This window comes from Rhinatrema bivittatum, chromosome 9, assembly GCF_901001135.1.
Source record: "Rhinatrema bivittatum chromosome 9, aRhiBiv1.1, whole genome shotgun sequence".
Classification (NCBI taxonomy): domain Eukaryota; kingdom Metazoa; phylum Chordata; class Amphibia; order Gymnophiona; family Rhinatrematidae; genus Rhinatrema; species Rhinatrema bivittatum.
In genome coordinates, this window is record NC_042623.1 from 8,097,211 (window position 1) to 8,114,255 (window position 17,045).

A 17,045-nucleotide genomic window follows, 5' to 3' on the forward strand; every position below is an offset into this window, starting at 1 on the left:
GGTGGAGGTGGGGTGTGGATGGGATGGAGATGAAGACAGGGATAAGGATGGATGTAGGAGGTGGGGGTGAGGATGGGGTGGAAATAGAGATGGGAATGGGGATGAGGATAGAGGTGGATGTAACTTACCATCGACCACATGCTCCTGTCTCACAATCCAGGTCCCGCTGCTGAAACCTGCAGCCTGTTGAGGTTCTCCAGCAAGGTTCCCAGCATCTGGCTTCTGCTCTACATTCTACTGGGGCATTCTACTACCACTTGTGGGTTTCTGAACTTCCTGTGGAGCCAGATGATGATGTCATTACTACTCCTCTATAGATATAGATATATAGCAACCCATGTCACTCAATGGGTGCCTTAGCAACAGGTCTTGCTTCCTGCTCCTGATTATCTTCCCTTGTCCTGCTCTAACTTCACCTTGCAACCCAGCCTTCTTCCTGACCTCATACTGAACGCTGCCTGCACTGACCTCTCCTCTGCCTCCTGCTACAACACAGTGCCTCTGGTCCTACTTATCAGCTACTACTTGTGAGGGACTCCCTAACTCAGTTGGAGGTCGCCCTGTGACCTGGATTTTCTCTACAAATCTAGGCCTCCTCCAGGCCATGACTGTTGAGTGGGGTGAACATGGGGATAGGGATGACAATGGAAGTGGAGATGGGAGTTAGGATGGGAGTGATGAGGTGCACATGGACATGGGGATGGAAGTGGAGGTGGGGGTGGGGGTGGGCTGGAGTTGGAGATGATGGGGATAAGGATAGGAATGGTGGTAGAGATGAGGTGGGCATGGGGTTGGAGAGGAGGAGGGGAGGAGACTAGGAATGGAGGTGGAGATGAAGTGCGAGGGGAGAGGAGGGGAGGTGGAGGTGGGGGTGGGCTGGGGTTGGAGGTGTAGATGGAAATGGGAAATGAAATGAATTTTTACGTCTGTTCTTCCCAGTGCTCCTTTTTTCTCTAGAAGACCTGGGCTGCTATCCAGTTCATCCCTTTTGTGGACCAAATGCATGTTGATGAGCCTATTAATTATTACCCTGGAATACTGAAAGTAAAATGTCCGGCCAAGCCGCACATTTACTCTCACAAATTAACATATGCCCAAAGGCGTTAATTTCAGACGGCACCGGGAAAGTGTACAGAAAAGCAGAAAAAACGTTTTTCTGTACACCTTCCAACTTAATATCATAGCGAAATTGTCGGAGGCCCCAAAATTAAAAAAAAATCTGCCCGCTGGTCGAACGGGTTTGAAAACGGATGCTCAGTTTTGCTGGCGTCCGTTTTCCAAATCTGTGGCTTTCTGCGGGTTCCATAACCGACGACGGTAAAATGAAGCGTCGGACCCGCTGACAGCCGCCGCTTCCGCTAATAAGGAAGCGCTAGTGTCCTTAGTGCCTCCTTATTAGCGCAGGCCCTAATTTTAAATACAAAATCGCGCGCCCAGGAGAGGTGCCTGGGCACACCTCGGGAGAGTGGGCACTCGCCTCGGAGCGCCCACTCTCCCGCGGGTTTTATTGCATCGGCCTGAGAGTCAGCACACTGTCTTTTATTGCACATTTGCATAAAAATCTTACAGTATAGAAAGCCCCCAATGCTTTCCTGATTTATATTGGAGAAAGTTCCTTCTCCTGGCTTGCATCTCTTTCACTATGTCCAGAAAAATAGATGCGCTTTGACCCATAAATAAAACATTTTTCAAAGCAAAAACAAGTTTCAAAGTCCAATGATTGTCACTCTCTTCCGCAAAAGTAAGAGTAAGAGTAGATCTTTCAGCGGTTTCAGACAGAGATGCAGAATGCTCCAAGAAAGTTGGTAGATCAGTACCCAAAGAAACGTCTTCATTTTCAGCCCACAATTGTACATTTTTCTTAATAGGCAAATAATATATTCTAGTAACCTCAGGTACCGTTTCTTTGGAAACGTTTAAGAATTGCATATAGAATTTCCTAAGCATTTCCCTAGGAGATATAAGAGGAGAAGGAGGAAAATTAAGAAATCTAAGGTTACAATGCCTAAGAAGATTCTCCATATTTTCCAGTTTCTGACAGCTACGTTGAAAATCTTTGGGAAGAGACACGTCGCATTCTTGGAGACTAACACACATTTCTTTTCCGATTCCTGCAGTTTGCTAGATTGATCCACCCTTCTGGCAGGTGGTTCACACTTTGCTTAACTTTCAGATTTCCCATAAGGGGAAAACCTCCACTTTATCATAAACCTGATAACAATATCCATTCCTATGCACTCTGCGGCGTTACCCAAATCTTTCCAGCTGTTTAGTTACTGGCACAGAATGAAGATCAACTTCGTCCCCAGTAGGACTACACTGTACCCTTTAATTTACCAGCATCATAATAAGGCCATCTAATCTTTTCTTAAGAAGGATGAGAGAGCAGTCCCTGGTGGCGGATGTGCAAGCAGTGGAGACAATAGCAGGATCTGAATTCAGGAAAGCATGGGGATAAACGCAGGGGATCTCTAAGGGAGAGACGGGAATTATAATGCTAAATTAAGCGGGCAGATGGGCAGATTGGATGGGCCATACGGTCCTTTTCCTGCCTTCATGTTTCTGTGGGAATAATGAGTGAGGTGATCTAATCTGCAGACGGCACAAAATTATTCATAGCGATTACATCACAAAAAAGCATTGTGAGAAATTGCAAGAGGACCTTGCGAGACATATATAGAAACGTCATTACCAGGTAGTTTATAAATGTATTAAATAAAAAGCAGTGGTCCCAGAACAGATCCCTGGGGCACGCCACCATTCACCTTTCTGCTTTGGGAAAATTGACCATTTTGCCCTGCTGTTTTCTATCTTTTAACCGGTTCCCATCCTGCTGGGCATTCCCTAAATCCTTTGTTTACCTTAGGAATTTAATTTCCAACCAAAGAGCTGATCTGCATTACAGCTTTGCCCTGCTTTGATCACTCTTTAGTTCTCTTTCTGTAAACGTTGACGTAGTGTGTTATGCGCAAATTGAGATTCCTGTTACCCGTAGGAACAGTCATGACCTTAATATGGGCATTTTGTCAGTCAGTCTTCAGAGTTTCCCAGATAAGTTTCCTGACAACGCTCTCGATAGCCAAACTGAGATTTGAAATGCTTTTCTAAAGGTCGCGTTATATAACGTTCTCTCCCTCAGTAAACCCAGGTCAAACTCTACCTCTGATTTTACCTAAGAGGCAGATTCGACATTTCAAAGAAAAATAGTAGAACAACCTCATTCTTACTTTGAGCTGTGTAAAGTTAAAAGTACCATATATAAGACATAATAAAAACTGCAAAGAAACATTTTACGAATAGCTGAGATTGCCGTGGGCAGCTTTTTAAAATCATATCATACCTGTCAAGTACAAAGAATAGTTCAATGGGAGTTGATGTGAAGTGTTTAACAGCAAGACACTTTTGCCAATTATTTTGACAAGAAAAATATTAGATATTAAAAGAATTTATAGCTCCTTCATTGTGTGATCTGCCAAATCCAGAGGATTTAGAATGAAAACAGCCCCCCTATGAGTGAATTCTCCTCCTCTAATAAATTCCAGGTTTATGGAAAGCTTGCAAGCAGTTGGCTCTACTCCTCCTCTCATAGACTCTCTTCCCTCCAAACTGATTAAGAACCAGGAACTTGGCCTTGCATCTTATCTCGGCACTGCTGTTTAGAACAGGGCCAGGACCACTCTCTTTAAAGGACACACGGATCTGTGCTCTCCTAAAGAAAGAGGAATTAGATACTACACACCGTCGGCCATTACAGACTGGTCTCGCATCTTCCCTTTATGTCCAAGGTAATGGAAAAAGTGCGTTACCAGCAACTCCTGAATTACCTGTAAAACGTGAATGCTTTTTATTCCAGATAATCACAGCACAGAGCCTGCCTGACTTGCAATGGTCAAAGAAATTCTTGTAAACACTGATAGGTGGAAAAGATGCCCTCATTATAAGCTTGAGAGCGGCCTTTGATTCTATTGACCATTTCTTGCTGATCCAATGGTTCTATGAGCAAGGACTGGCTGGTACAGTACTAAGGTGGTTTAGGTCATTCCTGACCGTAGCCGGCCCCAGTTATCAGAATTCCTTACCAGAGTCAACTCGCACGAAGGCAGGCACTAAATCCTTTTAAAACACATCTGCTTCAGCTGACCTTTCAAGATGTCCTGTGTTCTGAAACTGGTTAGTTATGCTGATGGAAATGTTTTTTCTTAACAGATTATTACTGCTTTAGAATTTATTTCATGTATTTGTAAGTCTTGTGTTACAATATGTTTACCCATATTTCTGCCTAGAACGATAAGTGGCATAGAAATGGTTCAAAATAAATAGATAGTGCTTCTGATCAGATTAACTGACACTGTAAGGCCAATTTTATATGGGGGTCCCTCTGGGCTCAATGTTGGCTCCAGTGCATTTTAATCTCTGTCTTGTACCACTGGCAACTTTAATTCAAGATCCCGGAATCAGTTTTTTTCTCTTTTGCAGATGATGAATCGTTTGTGGTAAAACCTATTCTAAAAAATAATACTAGCTGTTCTGACAGTTGGGAAAATTATAGACCAATATCCAACCTGCCCTTTCTCTTAAAAAATTCTCGAAAAAGCAGAACTATCACAACTAGAAGACTATCTAGATGCCCAGCACATTCTACATCCAAACCAATTCAGGTTCAGGAAAAATCGCTCAACCGAGTCTCTACTGTATCCTTAATGGACCCCATATTACGGGGATGTAACAATGATGAATCCTATTTCCTGGTACTACTTGACCTAACAGCAGCCTTTGATACCATTGACCATACCCTGCTATGCCAGCAGTTGAAAAAATCGAAACTGACGACAATGTAATGAAGTGGTTCTCCTCATTCCTATCAAAAAGGTCATTCCAAATCAAACTGGGCAACCACTTGTCCGACACCCTCCCAATTGATGCAGGTGTCCCCCAGGGTTCAGCTCTCTCAGCAACTCTATAAGAACATATGAACATGCCATACTGGGTCAGACCAAAGGTCCATCAAGCCCACCATCCTGCTTCCAACAGTGGCCAATCCAGGCCATAAGAACCTGGCAAGTACCCAAAAACTAAGTCTATTCCATGTTACCGTTGCTAGTAATAGCGGTGGTTATTATCTAAGTCAACTTAATTCTTCTCCAAGAACTTATCCAATCCTTTTTTAAACACAGCTATACTAACTGCACTAACCACATCCTCTGGCAACAAATTCCAGAGTTTAATTGTGCGTTGAGTAAAAAAGAACTTTCTCCGATTAGTTTTAAATGTGCCCCATGCTAACTTCATGGAGTGCCCCCTAGTCTTTCTACTATCCGAAAGAGTAAATAACCGATTCACATCTACCCGTTCTAGACCTCTCATGATTTTAAACACCTCTATCATATCCCCCCTCAGTCGTCTCTTCTCCAAGCTGAAAAGTTGGCTAAAGAGGTCTTTCCCCTATGAGGAAGACCTCTTTAGTCTTTCCTCATAGGGGAGCTGTTTCCATTCCCCTTATCATTTTGGTAGCCCTTCTCTGTACCTTCTCCATCGCAATTATATCTTTTTTGAGATGCGGCGACCAGAATTGTACACAGTATTCAAGGTGCGGTCTCACCATGGAGCGATACAGAGGCATTATGACATTTTCCGTTTTATTCACCATTCCCTTTCTAATATTCCCAACATTCTGTTTGCTTTTTTGACTGCCACAGCACACTGAACCAACGATTTCAATGTGCTATCCACTATGACACCTAGATCTCTTTCTTGGGTTGTAGCTCCTAATATGGAACCCAACATTGTGTAATTATAGCATGGGTTATTTTTCCCTATATGCATCACCTTGTACTTATCCACATTAAATTTCATCTGCCATTTGGATGCCCAATTTTCCAGTCTCACAAGATCTTCCTGCAATTTATCACAATCTGCTTGTGATTTAACTACTCTGAACAATTTGTGTCATCTGCAAATTTGATTATCTCACCTCGTCGTATTTCTTTCCAGATCATTTATAAATATATTGAAAAGTAAAGGGTCCCAATACAGATCCCTGAGGCACTCCACTGTCCACCTACTCCCTTCCACTGAGAAATTGTCCATTTAATCCTACTCTCTGTTTCCTGTCTTTTAGCCAGTTTTGCAATCCACGAAAGGACATCGCCACCTATCCCATGACGTTTTACTTTTCCTAGAAGCCTTTCATGAGGAACTTTGTCAAACGCCTTCTGAAAATCCAAGTATACTATATCTACTGGTTCACCTTTATCCACATGTTTATTAACTCCTTCAAAAAAGTGAAGCAGATTTGTGAGGAAAGACTTGCCCTGGGTAAAGCCATGCTGACTTTGTTCCATTAAACCATGTCTTTCTATATGTTCTGTGATTTTGATGTTTAGAACACTTTCCACTATTTTCCTGGCACTGAAGTCAGGCTAATCGGTCTGTAGTTTCCCCGGATCGCCCCTGGAGCCCTTTTTAAATATTGGGGTTACATTTGCTATCCTCCAGTCTTCAGGTACAATGGATGATTTTAATGATAAGTTACAAATTTTTACTAATAGGTCTGAAATTTCATTTTTTAGTTCCTTCAGAACTCTGGGGTGTATACCATCCGATCCGGGTGATTTACTACTCTTCAGTTGTCAATCAGGCCTACCACAATCTTCTAGGTTCACCGTGATTAATCAATCTGAATCATTTCTCCATTACGGGTATCTCCCCAACATCCTCTTCAGTAAACACCGAAGCAAAGAAATCATTTAATCTTTCCGCGATGGCCTTATCTTCTCTAAGTGCCCCTTTAACCCCTCGATCATCTAACGGTCCAACTGACTCCCTCACAGGCTTTCTGCTTCGGATATATTTAAAAAGTTTTTACTGTGAGTTTTTGCCTCTACAGCCAACTTCTTTTAAAAGTCTCTCTTAGCCTGTCTTATCAATGTCTTACATTTAACTTGCCAATGTTTATGCTTTAATCCTATTTTCTTCTGTTGGGATCCTTCTTCCAATTTTTAAATGAAGATCTTTTGGCTAAAAATAGCTTCTTTCACCTCCCCTTTTAACCATGCCATGGTTAAAAGGGGAGGGTTCAGCTCTCTCGGCAACTCTATTCAACATGTATATACTTCCTCTATGTAAACTTCTAACTGATCTAGGAATCGCCTTCTACCTATACGCTGACAACATTCAGTTCTATATACCATGCACCAAATCTATTGAAAATGCTAAATTAACTCTAGCGAGACACATGAAGGCAATACAACATGAATTATCCAAACTTAAACTAACTCTAAACACCAATAAAACTGAAATCATTCTATTGAGAAGAAAACTACCTACAGTGACTCCTCAAACACTTGAAATGGGTAACTTCAGCATTACATCCTCTGACCAAATACTTGACTTGAGTATACAGATTGACGAGAACCTAACAATGGAAAAACACATAAGCAAATTGATCAAATCAGGATATGCCAAATTGTGCTTACTACATAAACTGAAACCATTGCTGACTCATGCAGACTTTCGCACAGTCCTGCAGACCCTCATCTTTCCAAACTTACACTACTGTAACTCACTTCTACTCGGACTTCCCAATTGTCTTCTAAAAAAAAACTACAACTATTACAAAATACCACAGCTAGACTCTTAACTGGTTCAAGGACATTCGATCATATATCACATTCACTGATAGCTCCTCATTGACTACCTGTACAATCCCGCATCAGAGTCCTAACATTAATACACTCCATCATCCATTCTAACACCTCTGGTTTGGTCGATGTAGCTCTACAGTCATATAGGCCACAGAGATCATTGCGATCTCAAAACAAAGGACTACTAGCTGTGCCATCATTACAGAATACTCACCTAACAAAAATAAGAGACCGCATGTTTTCAATAGCAATCCCAATACTATGGAACTCCCTACCCGAGAATCTAAAACTGACTCCAGAAACAAAGAAATTCAAATGTGACCTAAAAAACATGGTTATTTCAAAATTTCTATAACCTAACTTAAAATCGCCTGAATACAGAGCATGCACCCTCAAGGACAATGTCGTTAAGAACCTATCCTTTGATCTAAATACCTTATCCCAAGTAAATGTCAATCTTTAATGTGTATGATGTTTCACGTCATTAAAATCAATGTTCCGTAATTGTTGATGTATATTATGTACATCAAGTTGTAAACCATTGTGATCTTTATTTGGACTGGCGGTATATAAAATGGCTAAATAAATGAATAAATGTAGATCCATTTATAACATACTCAGCTTCCGATTCTATACGTTATATGTTTGATGGGCCTGTAGGCTTCTTGGGTTTTGTAGTTTTCTATTTAGATCCAATACAAATTAATGACCTGCTTATCTCAACAAATACTTGGCCGCTGTTTCTTTCTGACTGATTGCACACAGGCTTAAACTTACAATTCTTCCATCTGTCTCAGGGTTAGGCATCTGTCCTAAAGGCTTAGGGGTAAATTTTCAAAGAAGCACATGGGCGTACATGTGCACACGCTACCCAGCGCGCACACATGGATGCCCGATTTTATAACATGCACACGAGGGGGGGGCGCGCATGTTATAAAATCAGGGGTCAGTGCGTGCAATGGGGTGCACAATTGTGCACCCTGCATGCGCCGATGCCCGCGGGCTTCACCCGTTCCCTCCCAGGCTGCTCCGATTTTGGAGCAGCCTGTGAGGGAACTTCCCTTCCCCCTAATATAACCTTCCCACCCCTTCCCCTAACCTATCCCCCCAGCCCTATCCTAAACCCCCCAAAATTTTATTTTACCTTCTGCGCCTGCCTCTGGCCCCAACCCGCCCCTTTTTAAAAGCTTTGGGACTTAGACGCAGCCCGGGGCTTTACGCACATCCCCAGGCCTTTATAAAATAGGCCCGGTGCGCGTAACCCCCTCTACGTGCGTAGAGCTTTTAAAATCCGTCCCTTAGTGCCATAAACTTAGAATGAAACTCTCCCAGTAAAACTTTAATTGAAGAGTAAAACCTTGACAGCAACATTAGTCCAAACTTGGACAGGAGACCCTCCCACTGTGCATTGATACCTCTGCGGTATTTAGATGTCTCTATCATATCTCTCCTTTCCTCCAGGGTGTACATGTTTAGATCTTTAAGTCTCTCCCCATATGCTTTAGAATGAAGACCACTGACCATTTCAGTGGCCTCCCTCTGGCCGGACTCCATCCTGTTTATATCCTTTTGAAGGTGCGGTCTCCAGAATTGTACTCAGTATTCCCAGTGAGGTCTCACTAGGGACCTATACAGAGGCAATATCACCTCCCTTTCTCTGCTGACCTTTTCTCTCTGTTATAATTAGTGAGGTTTGGGAGGACCCTTGGACACTGTGGCAGCTGACCACGCCCAAGGGGGGAAGTCCCATGAGGGGCCACAGGTCAGGCTCAGCTCTTGGACACACAAACACAGATTTATCTTTATTTAGACAGTTTGAGAAGCCACCAGAGGTGGCGGTAGTGAGTAGAAGATGTAGCCCGGCTGGGCTAGTATTCCCCAGGCGCTGGTACAGCGGTTCCTCCGGTAGCACTGCTGTAGTGGAGAGAACTGAGAGAATGAGTACAAAAGAACATTCACAGAGTCTCAAATATGGAGAAGCCCCGAGATAGGGAGAGCTGGCCCTCGAGGAGTGAGTACCAGATCCCTGGGAGCAGGGAGACTCGTTGGCAATGTACTCACACAGCGGTTCCACGTAGGAGATGGCACTGGTGCTAGAACGGAGGCAGGCCCTCGAGGAGCGAGTACCTGGTTCCAGGGAGACAGCTCTGAGGAGCGAGTACCAGATCCCTGGGAGCAGGGAGACTCGTTGGCAAAGTACTCACACAGCGGTTCCACGTAAGAGATGGCACTGGTGCTAGAACGGAGGCAGGCCCTCGAGGAGCGAGTACCAGATTCCTGGGAGCAGGGAGACTCGTTGGCAAAGTACTCACACAGCGGTTCCACATAGGAGATGGCACTGGCGCTGGAACGGAGGCAGGCCCTCGAGGAGCGAGTACCTTGTTCCAGGGAGACAGCTCTGAGGAGCGAGTACCAGATCCCTGGGAGCAGGGAGACTCGTTGGCAAAGTACTCACACAGCGGTTCCACATAGGAGATGGCACTGGCGCTGGAACGGAGGCAGGCCCTCGAGGAGCGAGTACCTTGTTCCAGGGAGACAGCTCTGAGGAGCGAGTACCAGATCCCTGGGCACAGGGAGACTCGTTGGCAAAGTACTCACACAGCGGTTCCACGTAAGAGATGGCACTGGTGCTGGAACGGAGGCAGGCCCTCGAGGAGCGAGTACCAGATCCCTGGGAGCAGGGAGACTCGTTGGCAAAGTACTCACACAGCGGTTCCACGTAGGAGATGGCGCTGGCGCTGGAATGGAGGCAGGCCCTCGAGGAACGAGTACCTGGTTCCAGGGAGACAGCTCTGAGGAGTAGATGGTAGTAGTACTCACTGATGGTGTCTGTAGCGAATTCTTCCAAGTAGAAGAGGAGATAGATGCAAGCAGCGGGTCAGAGAACATGGGCCCTCGAGGAGCGAGTACCGATTACCTGATAGCGACCTGAAAGAAGCAAAAGAGGCCCCCGAGGAGCAGGTACCCCATTAGCAGTAAGAGTCCAATAGAAGTTGGAAAGGCAGAGTAGCTGGGTACGGAGAACGAATCCCATCCGTAAGAATCCCTCCTTGCAAACTCAACGGCTAGCAATAAACAGTAGGCTTAAATATCCGGGCAGCGTGATGTCATCACAGGGGGGACGCCCCTGAGGAACGCGCCAATGAGGACATAAGAATGAGGGCCACGCGGCGCGTGCGCCTTAAGGTACCTGTAGAACATGGCGGGAGGCAGCACCCAAGACGGTCCATGGACGCTGGAGAGGATGGCAGTCGGATGCCGCGGCAGCCAGGCGTCCGTGAAGAGCAGAAGGAACCACAGGAAAGGAAAGGTAGGCGGAGTGAAGCCATCGGGCAGCGACAGTCACAACACTCTCCCTGTACAGCCAAGCAGCTTTCTAGCTTTTGCCATAGGCTTGTTGATTATCTTAAGAGCATCAGAAATAATCATATATACATAGTCTTGCCTTCTGGCTCCATGTCATGATGAACAGGCATTCAGGCACTTGGAGTTCTCATTTAATTACAACATAAGAACATAAGAAATTGCCATGGTGGGTCAGACCAAGGGTCCATCAAGCTCAGCATCCTGTTTCCAACAGGAACCTAACAATCACCCAAACACTAAGAACATCCCATGCTACTGATGCAATTAATAGCAGTAGCTATTCCATAAGTAAATTTGATTAATAGCAGTTAATGGACTTCTCCTCTAAGAACTTATCCAAACCTTTTTTGAACCCAGCTACACTAACTGCACTAACCACATCCTCTGGCAACAAATTCCAGAGCTTTATTGTGCGCTGAATGAAAAAGAATTTTCTCCGATTAGTCTTAAATGTGCTACTTGCTATCTTCATGGAATGCCCTCTAGTCCTTCTATTATCCAAAAGTATAAATAACCGATTCACATCTACTCGTTCAAGACCTCTCATGATTTTAAAGATCTCTACCATATCCCCCCTCAGCTGTCTCTTCTCCAAGCTGATCAACCCTAACCTCTTCAGCCTTTCCTCATAGGGAAGCTGTTCCATCCCCTTTATCATTTTGATTGCCCTTCTCTGTACTTGTAATGTATCACAATTCGCTTGTGATTTAACTACTCTGAATAATTTTGTATCGTCCGCAAATTTGAAAACCTCACTCTTATTCCTTTCCAGATCATTTATATATATATATTGAAAAGCCCTGGTCCAAGTGCAGATTCCTGAGGCACTCCACTGTTTACCCTTTTCCACTGAGAAAATTGACCATTTAATCCTACTCTCTGTTTCCTATCTTTTAACCAGTTTGTAATCCACAAAAGGACATTGCCTCCTATCCCATGACTTTTTAGTTTTCATAGAAGCCTCTCATGAGGGACTTTGTCAAACGTCTTCTGAAAATCCAAATACACTACATCTACCGGTTCACCTTTATCCACATGTTTATTAACCCCTTCAAAAAAATGAAGCAGATTTGTTAGGCAAGACTTCCCTTGGGTAAATCCATGTTGACTGTGTTCCATTAAACCATGTCTTTCTATATGCTCTACGATTTTGATCTTGAGAATAGTTTCCACTATTTTTCCCGGCACTGAAGTCAGGCTCACCAGTCTATGGTTACCCGGATCGCCCCTGGAGCCTTTTTTAAATATTGGGGTTACATTGGCCACCCTCCAGTCTTCAGGTACAATGGATGATTTTAATGAAAGGTTACAAATTGTAACTAATAGATCAGAAATTTCATATTTTTTAGTTCCTTCAGTACCCTAGGATGCATACCATCCGGTCCAGGTGATTTGCAACTCTTTAGTTTGTCAATCTGACCTACTACATCTTCCCGGTTCACAGTGATTTGGTTTAGTTCGTCTGACTCATCACCCTTGAAAACCATCTCCGGAACTGGTATCTCCCCAACATCCTCATTAGTAAACACGGAAGCAAAGAATTCATTTAGTCTTTCTGCAATGCCTTATCTTCCCTAAGAGCCCCTTTAACTCCTCTGTCATCTAATGGTCCAACCGGCTCCCTCACAGGTTTCTTGCTTCTGATATATATTTAAAAGTTTTTATTATGAGTTTTTGCCTCTATGGCAAAGGTAAATCAATGGGACAATGAGAGCTACAAGTCCCTCATGCAATAGAGTAAAACCCTGGACTGGATTAGCTTGATCGTGACCCTTCTCCCAGATCCCACTCTTGTTTTGTGCACAGAAGACTTTCATCTCTTATACTCTACCACGCCCTTGGGTTTTTGCAGCCAAGTACATGACTCTACCAAACTCTAAACCAGTGGTTCTCAACCCTGTCCTCAGGCCACACTCAGGTATGCACAATGAATATGCATGAGATGGACTTGCATGTGCTTCTGCCATTGTATGCAAATATATCTCATGCATATTCATTCTTGATATATCAAAAACAGACTGGTCAGGTGGGTCTCAAGGACTGGGTTGAGAATCCCTGTTCTAGATCATTCTTCAAGCTTCACTCGATCGCTTCTCATGTTTTTCACACCTTCCTGGCTGTCTTCCCTGTTGCAGACTTTGCTATCATCTGCAAAAAAAAAAACAAAAAAAACCTCTCTCGATAGCCCTTCTGCAAACCGCTGTGCTCAGGAGGGCTGCCTCCTCAATCAGAGTGTTCTGGTTTATTAATTTTTGGGGGGGTTTAGGAGAGTGGTAAGAAACTCACTGAAGTGGGGTGGGAAGAAGAGACTGCCTCGCCTGGCCCCTGTACGCCCCTAAGGGTTCGGCCTAGGCCCACCATTTTAGCCCTGGATCAGGATCAGACCCCAGCCGTGTTGTGCTTGCAGCCTTTAGCACATTTAGCTCTGTTTCTATCTCCCCAGGTCCTCACTGTGCATGCAAGGTCTTGGTCAGGGCTGAAGGAGCTTCCCTTGCCTCTCTCTTTTGGGTTTTCTCTTCCTATGAGGACAGAATGATGGACTGAATAGAGAGGTCTGCTTCTACCTCCCTGGCACTCAGTCCTGGGCCATGCAACGAGGAAGACCAGTGAAATTAGCTCCACACAGAAATTCTGTGAAATCTGCCACATCTGTTTTGTAACTCATTTAAAGTAAGAAATGCAATAAACCAAATGAAATTCATCTTCTCAGAAACGTACAGGTCAGTATTCAAAGCTGGCCATGTAAGTAACTGAGCCGGATACAACTTGTCCGGCTAAGTTACGATGCATATTCAGAGGCACGCGAAGCTGTTGAATATATGTGTATATATATGTAAATATATGTGTATATATATGTGTATATATATGTAAATATATGTGTATATATATGTAAATATATGTGTATATATATATGTAAATATATGTATATATATATATGTAAATATATGTGTGTATATATGTGTATAATATTTGTCTATCTATGTAAATATATGTGTTATATATGTATATATCTGTAAATATATGTGTATATATTTGTATATATATGTGTATATATATGTAATATATGTTCGTGCGCACCTCGTCGGATAAGTCTGCTCAGCTAAACTAAGACCTGCTCTATGGGGCGTCGAAACTTAAATGTACACTTATACGCCTAACCCCAAATATCGGTAGATTGTATAACACGTGCGTGCAGTGAATATGTGTGCGCGCTACCTGGCGCGCGCACACGTGCACCCAATTTTATAACTTGCGCGCACAGGCACACACAAGTTATAAAATCAGGGGTCGGCGCACGCAAGGGGGGTGCACAATTGTGCACTTTGCCCACGCCAAGCTGCGCTGCCTTCCCCCTTCCCTTCCCCCTAACCTAACCTTCCCACCCCTTCTCCTAACCTTCCCCCCCCCCAGCCCTACTCTAACCCCCCCCCTGACTTTTATTTTACCTTTTGCGCCTGCCTCTGGCCCCGTCCCCGTCCCACCCCCGGACCGCCTCGCCCTGCCCACGCCCTGCCCCTCACCCCCCCCCCCCCCCACTCCTTTTTGCAAGCCCCAGGACTTACACGCCATCCTGGGGCTATACGCATGTCGCCGGTCCCTTTTAAAATAAGCCCGGCGCACGTAACCCCCCCTACGTGCGTAAGGCTTTGAAAATCTGCCCCTATATGTCTAACCCGCTCCTCCCCCGATCCATGCAATGCACGCCCATTTTTTAGGCACTAAGGGACTTCCACGGCTAAGTGGCTCACATATTCAGCAGCTGCTGCTTAGCCACCTAAGTCCCATTGTCCTGCTAAATAGCGCTGAACGCGCCTTGAATACTGACCTCGTAACGAATGCAACATTTCTACAATAAGTTGGAAATCCAGCTGGAGTAAAGGATTAAACAAACCAGCTGATGGAAAAGCACTGTGCTGACCCCGGAGGCTGGCAGGGAGCTGCTGCCGAGTTGAGGAGCAGTTCCCCCAAGCGTCGTAGGTGCAGCTCCAAATTCTGCCCTCCTGTTACTGCAGCACAGTGACCCCTGCTCGTGTGATGCAGGGCGCAGTATCGCACAGTGCGGGGAGCCGCGGGAAAACGGGCGACATTCGTACGGCTGACCAGGTCCAGCTGAATGTGAGTGCTGCTTCATGAAATCTACGGATCGAGCTTCAGCTCACCCGCATTGCTGCGTTTGGCTCTTTTCCTGCCTGGCTGCGTGATGGATTAATTATTCTCCCAAAATGCCTTGCTGAGTCCGACCAATGGTCTATCAAGCCCAGCATCCTGCCTGCGACGGTGGCCAGCTCAGGTCACAAGTATCTGGCAGATCCAAATATTACTTGCCACTTATTTTCTCGTACATTTTTGTAAAGTCAATTTCTCCCCATGCAGCTTTCACTGAGCTTGGTAATGCTCAATTGTGATTTGATGGCTTAAACGGCTCCTATTTTTGCCTTCATGTGTGTTACAGAACGATGGAATCGTTGAACTGAGATATATTTTAGGATGAGCAGGACAGTTCATTTGCAGAACAGGTTGACAGGTTTGCATCAGCGTTCACAGAAATCTCTGTAAATGCATGTAAGTGATAGAGCCCATGAAATTCCTATCAGGTGTCTGTGAGAGCTGTCATTCCTGGAAGTGTTAAATCCACCAGCACAACAGAGGGGTGATCCAGGGTGGCACAGCTTACTCATGCTTCTTGGGGTCTGGTGATGTCTGATGTTTAACCTCGGTTCCCAGTTCTAGTTAATAGACGTGTGCCTGATGACTTTGTACTGTGAATACCCTGAGAACCAGGCCGGGTGTGTACCTCCTCCATATATAATTCAGGTAATGGTCTTCAGAGGAGCTAAATACAAATGAAGTTTCCAAAAACAGGAAAAGGCCCTTAAGATCTATGGACAGAGCTGTAGGAAGTGCTTTTCATCTTCTCATTTGCAAATAGCTACTCTTCCAAAAAAAAAAAATACAAAGAAGACATAAAAATATCAATTTCTGATAACAACTTATGGGCCGGATTTTAAAAGCCCTACGTGCATAAATCCAGAGGATTTACACGCTTAGAGGGGGATACGCACGCCGGGCCTATAGCCCCGGGACGCGTGTAAGTCCCGGGGCTTTACTAAAGGGGCAGTCCGGGGGCAGGGCCAGAAGCCGCTGACAGAGCGGCCATTGCCCCTGTGTTGAAGGATCATGTGCCGGCAGGCTGCTGGCGCGCGCAACTTGCACCTGCCCGGAGGCAGGCGCAAAAGGTAAGATAACAATTTGGGGGGGGTTAGAGTAGGGCTGGGGGGGAAAGGTTAGGGGAAGGGGTGGGAAGGTCAGGTTAGGGAGAAGGGAAGTTCCCTTCCAGGCCGCTCTGATTTCCGTGCGGCCTGGGAGGGAACGGGGGAAGGCAGCGCGGCTCAGTGCGCGCAGGGTGCACAATTGTGCACCCCCTTGTGCGCGCTGACCCCTGATTTTATAACTTACGCGCACCTGCGCGCGCAAGTTATAAAATCCGGCGTACATGTGTGCGCGCCGGCTAGCGCGTGCATATGTATGCCATGCGCGCTCCTTTTAAAATCTACCCCTATGTGTCGCCCCCAATAGTGTACTTCCGGTCCTATCATGTCACCTTCTTCAAGGTCTTCCATGTAGGTCTGTAGAGGACAACTTCTAGGACGAGGGGGCACGCCATAAAGTTAGCAAGTAGCACATTTAAAATGTATCAGAGAAAATTCTTTTTCACTCAACCCTTACAATTCATTGCTAGAGAATGTGGTTAAGGCAGTTAGTGTAGCTGGGTTTAAAAAAGGTTTGGATAAGTTCCTGGAGGAGAAGTCCATTAATGGCTATTAATCAATAGGGAATAGTCGCTGCTTGTTACCAGCATTAATACCTTGGGATCTAGTTAATATTTAGTTACTTGCCAGGTACTTGTGACTTGGTTGGCCACTAATGATCACAGGCTTGATAGTCCCTTGATCTGACCCAGTAAGGCGTATCTTATGTTCTTAGGTAAAATGATCTAGCTGAATAAATAGGTAGCTACCTGCTTAGATTGCCCTG

General features: G+C 44.9%; 1 protein-coding gene across 2 annotated transcripts in view; it reads left to right on the forward strand.

Annotated features, from left to right (window-relative positions):
- GRM3 (glutamate metabotropic receptor 3) overlaps positions 1-17,045 on the forward strand; it is a 118,426-nt gene that overhangs the window by 11,795 nt on the left and 89,586 nt on the right. The window lies entirely within an intron of this gene.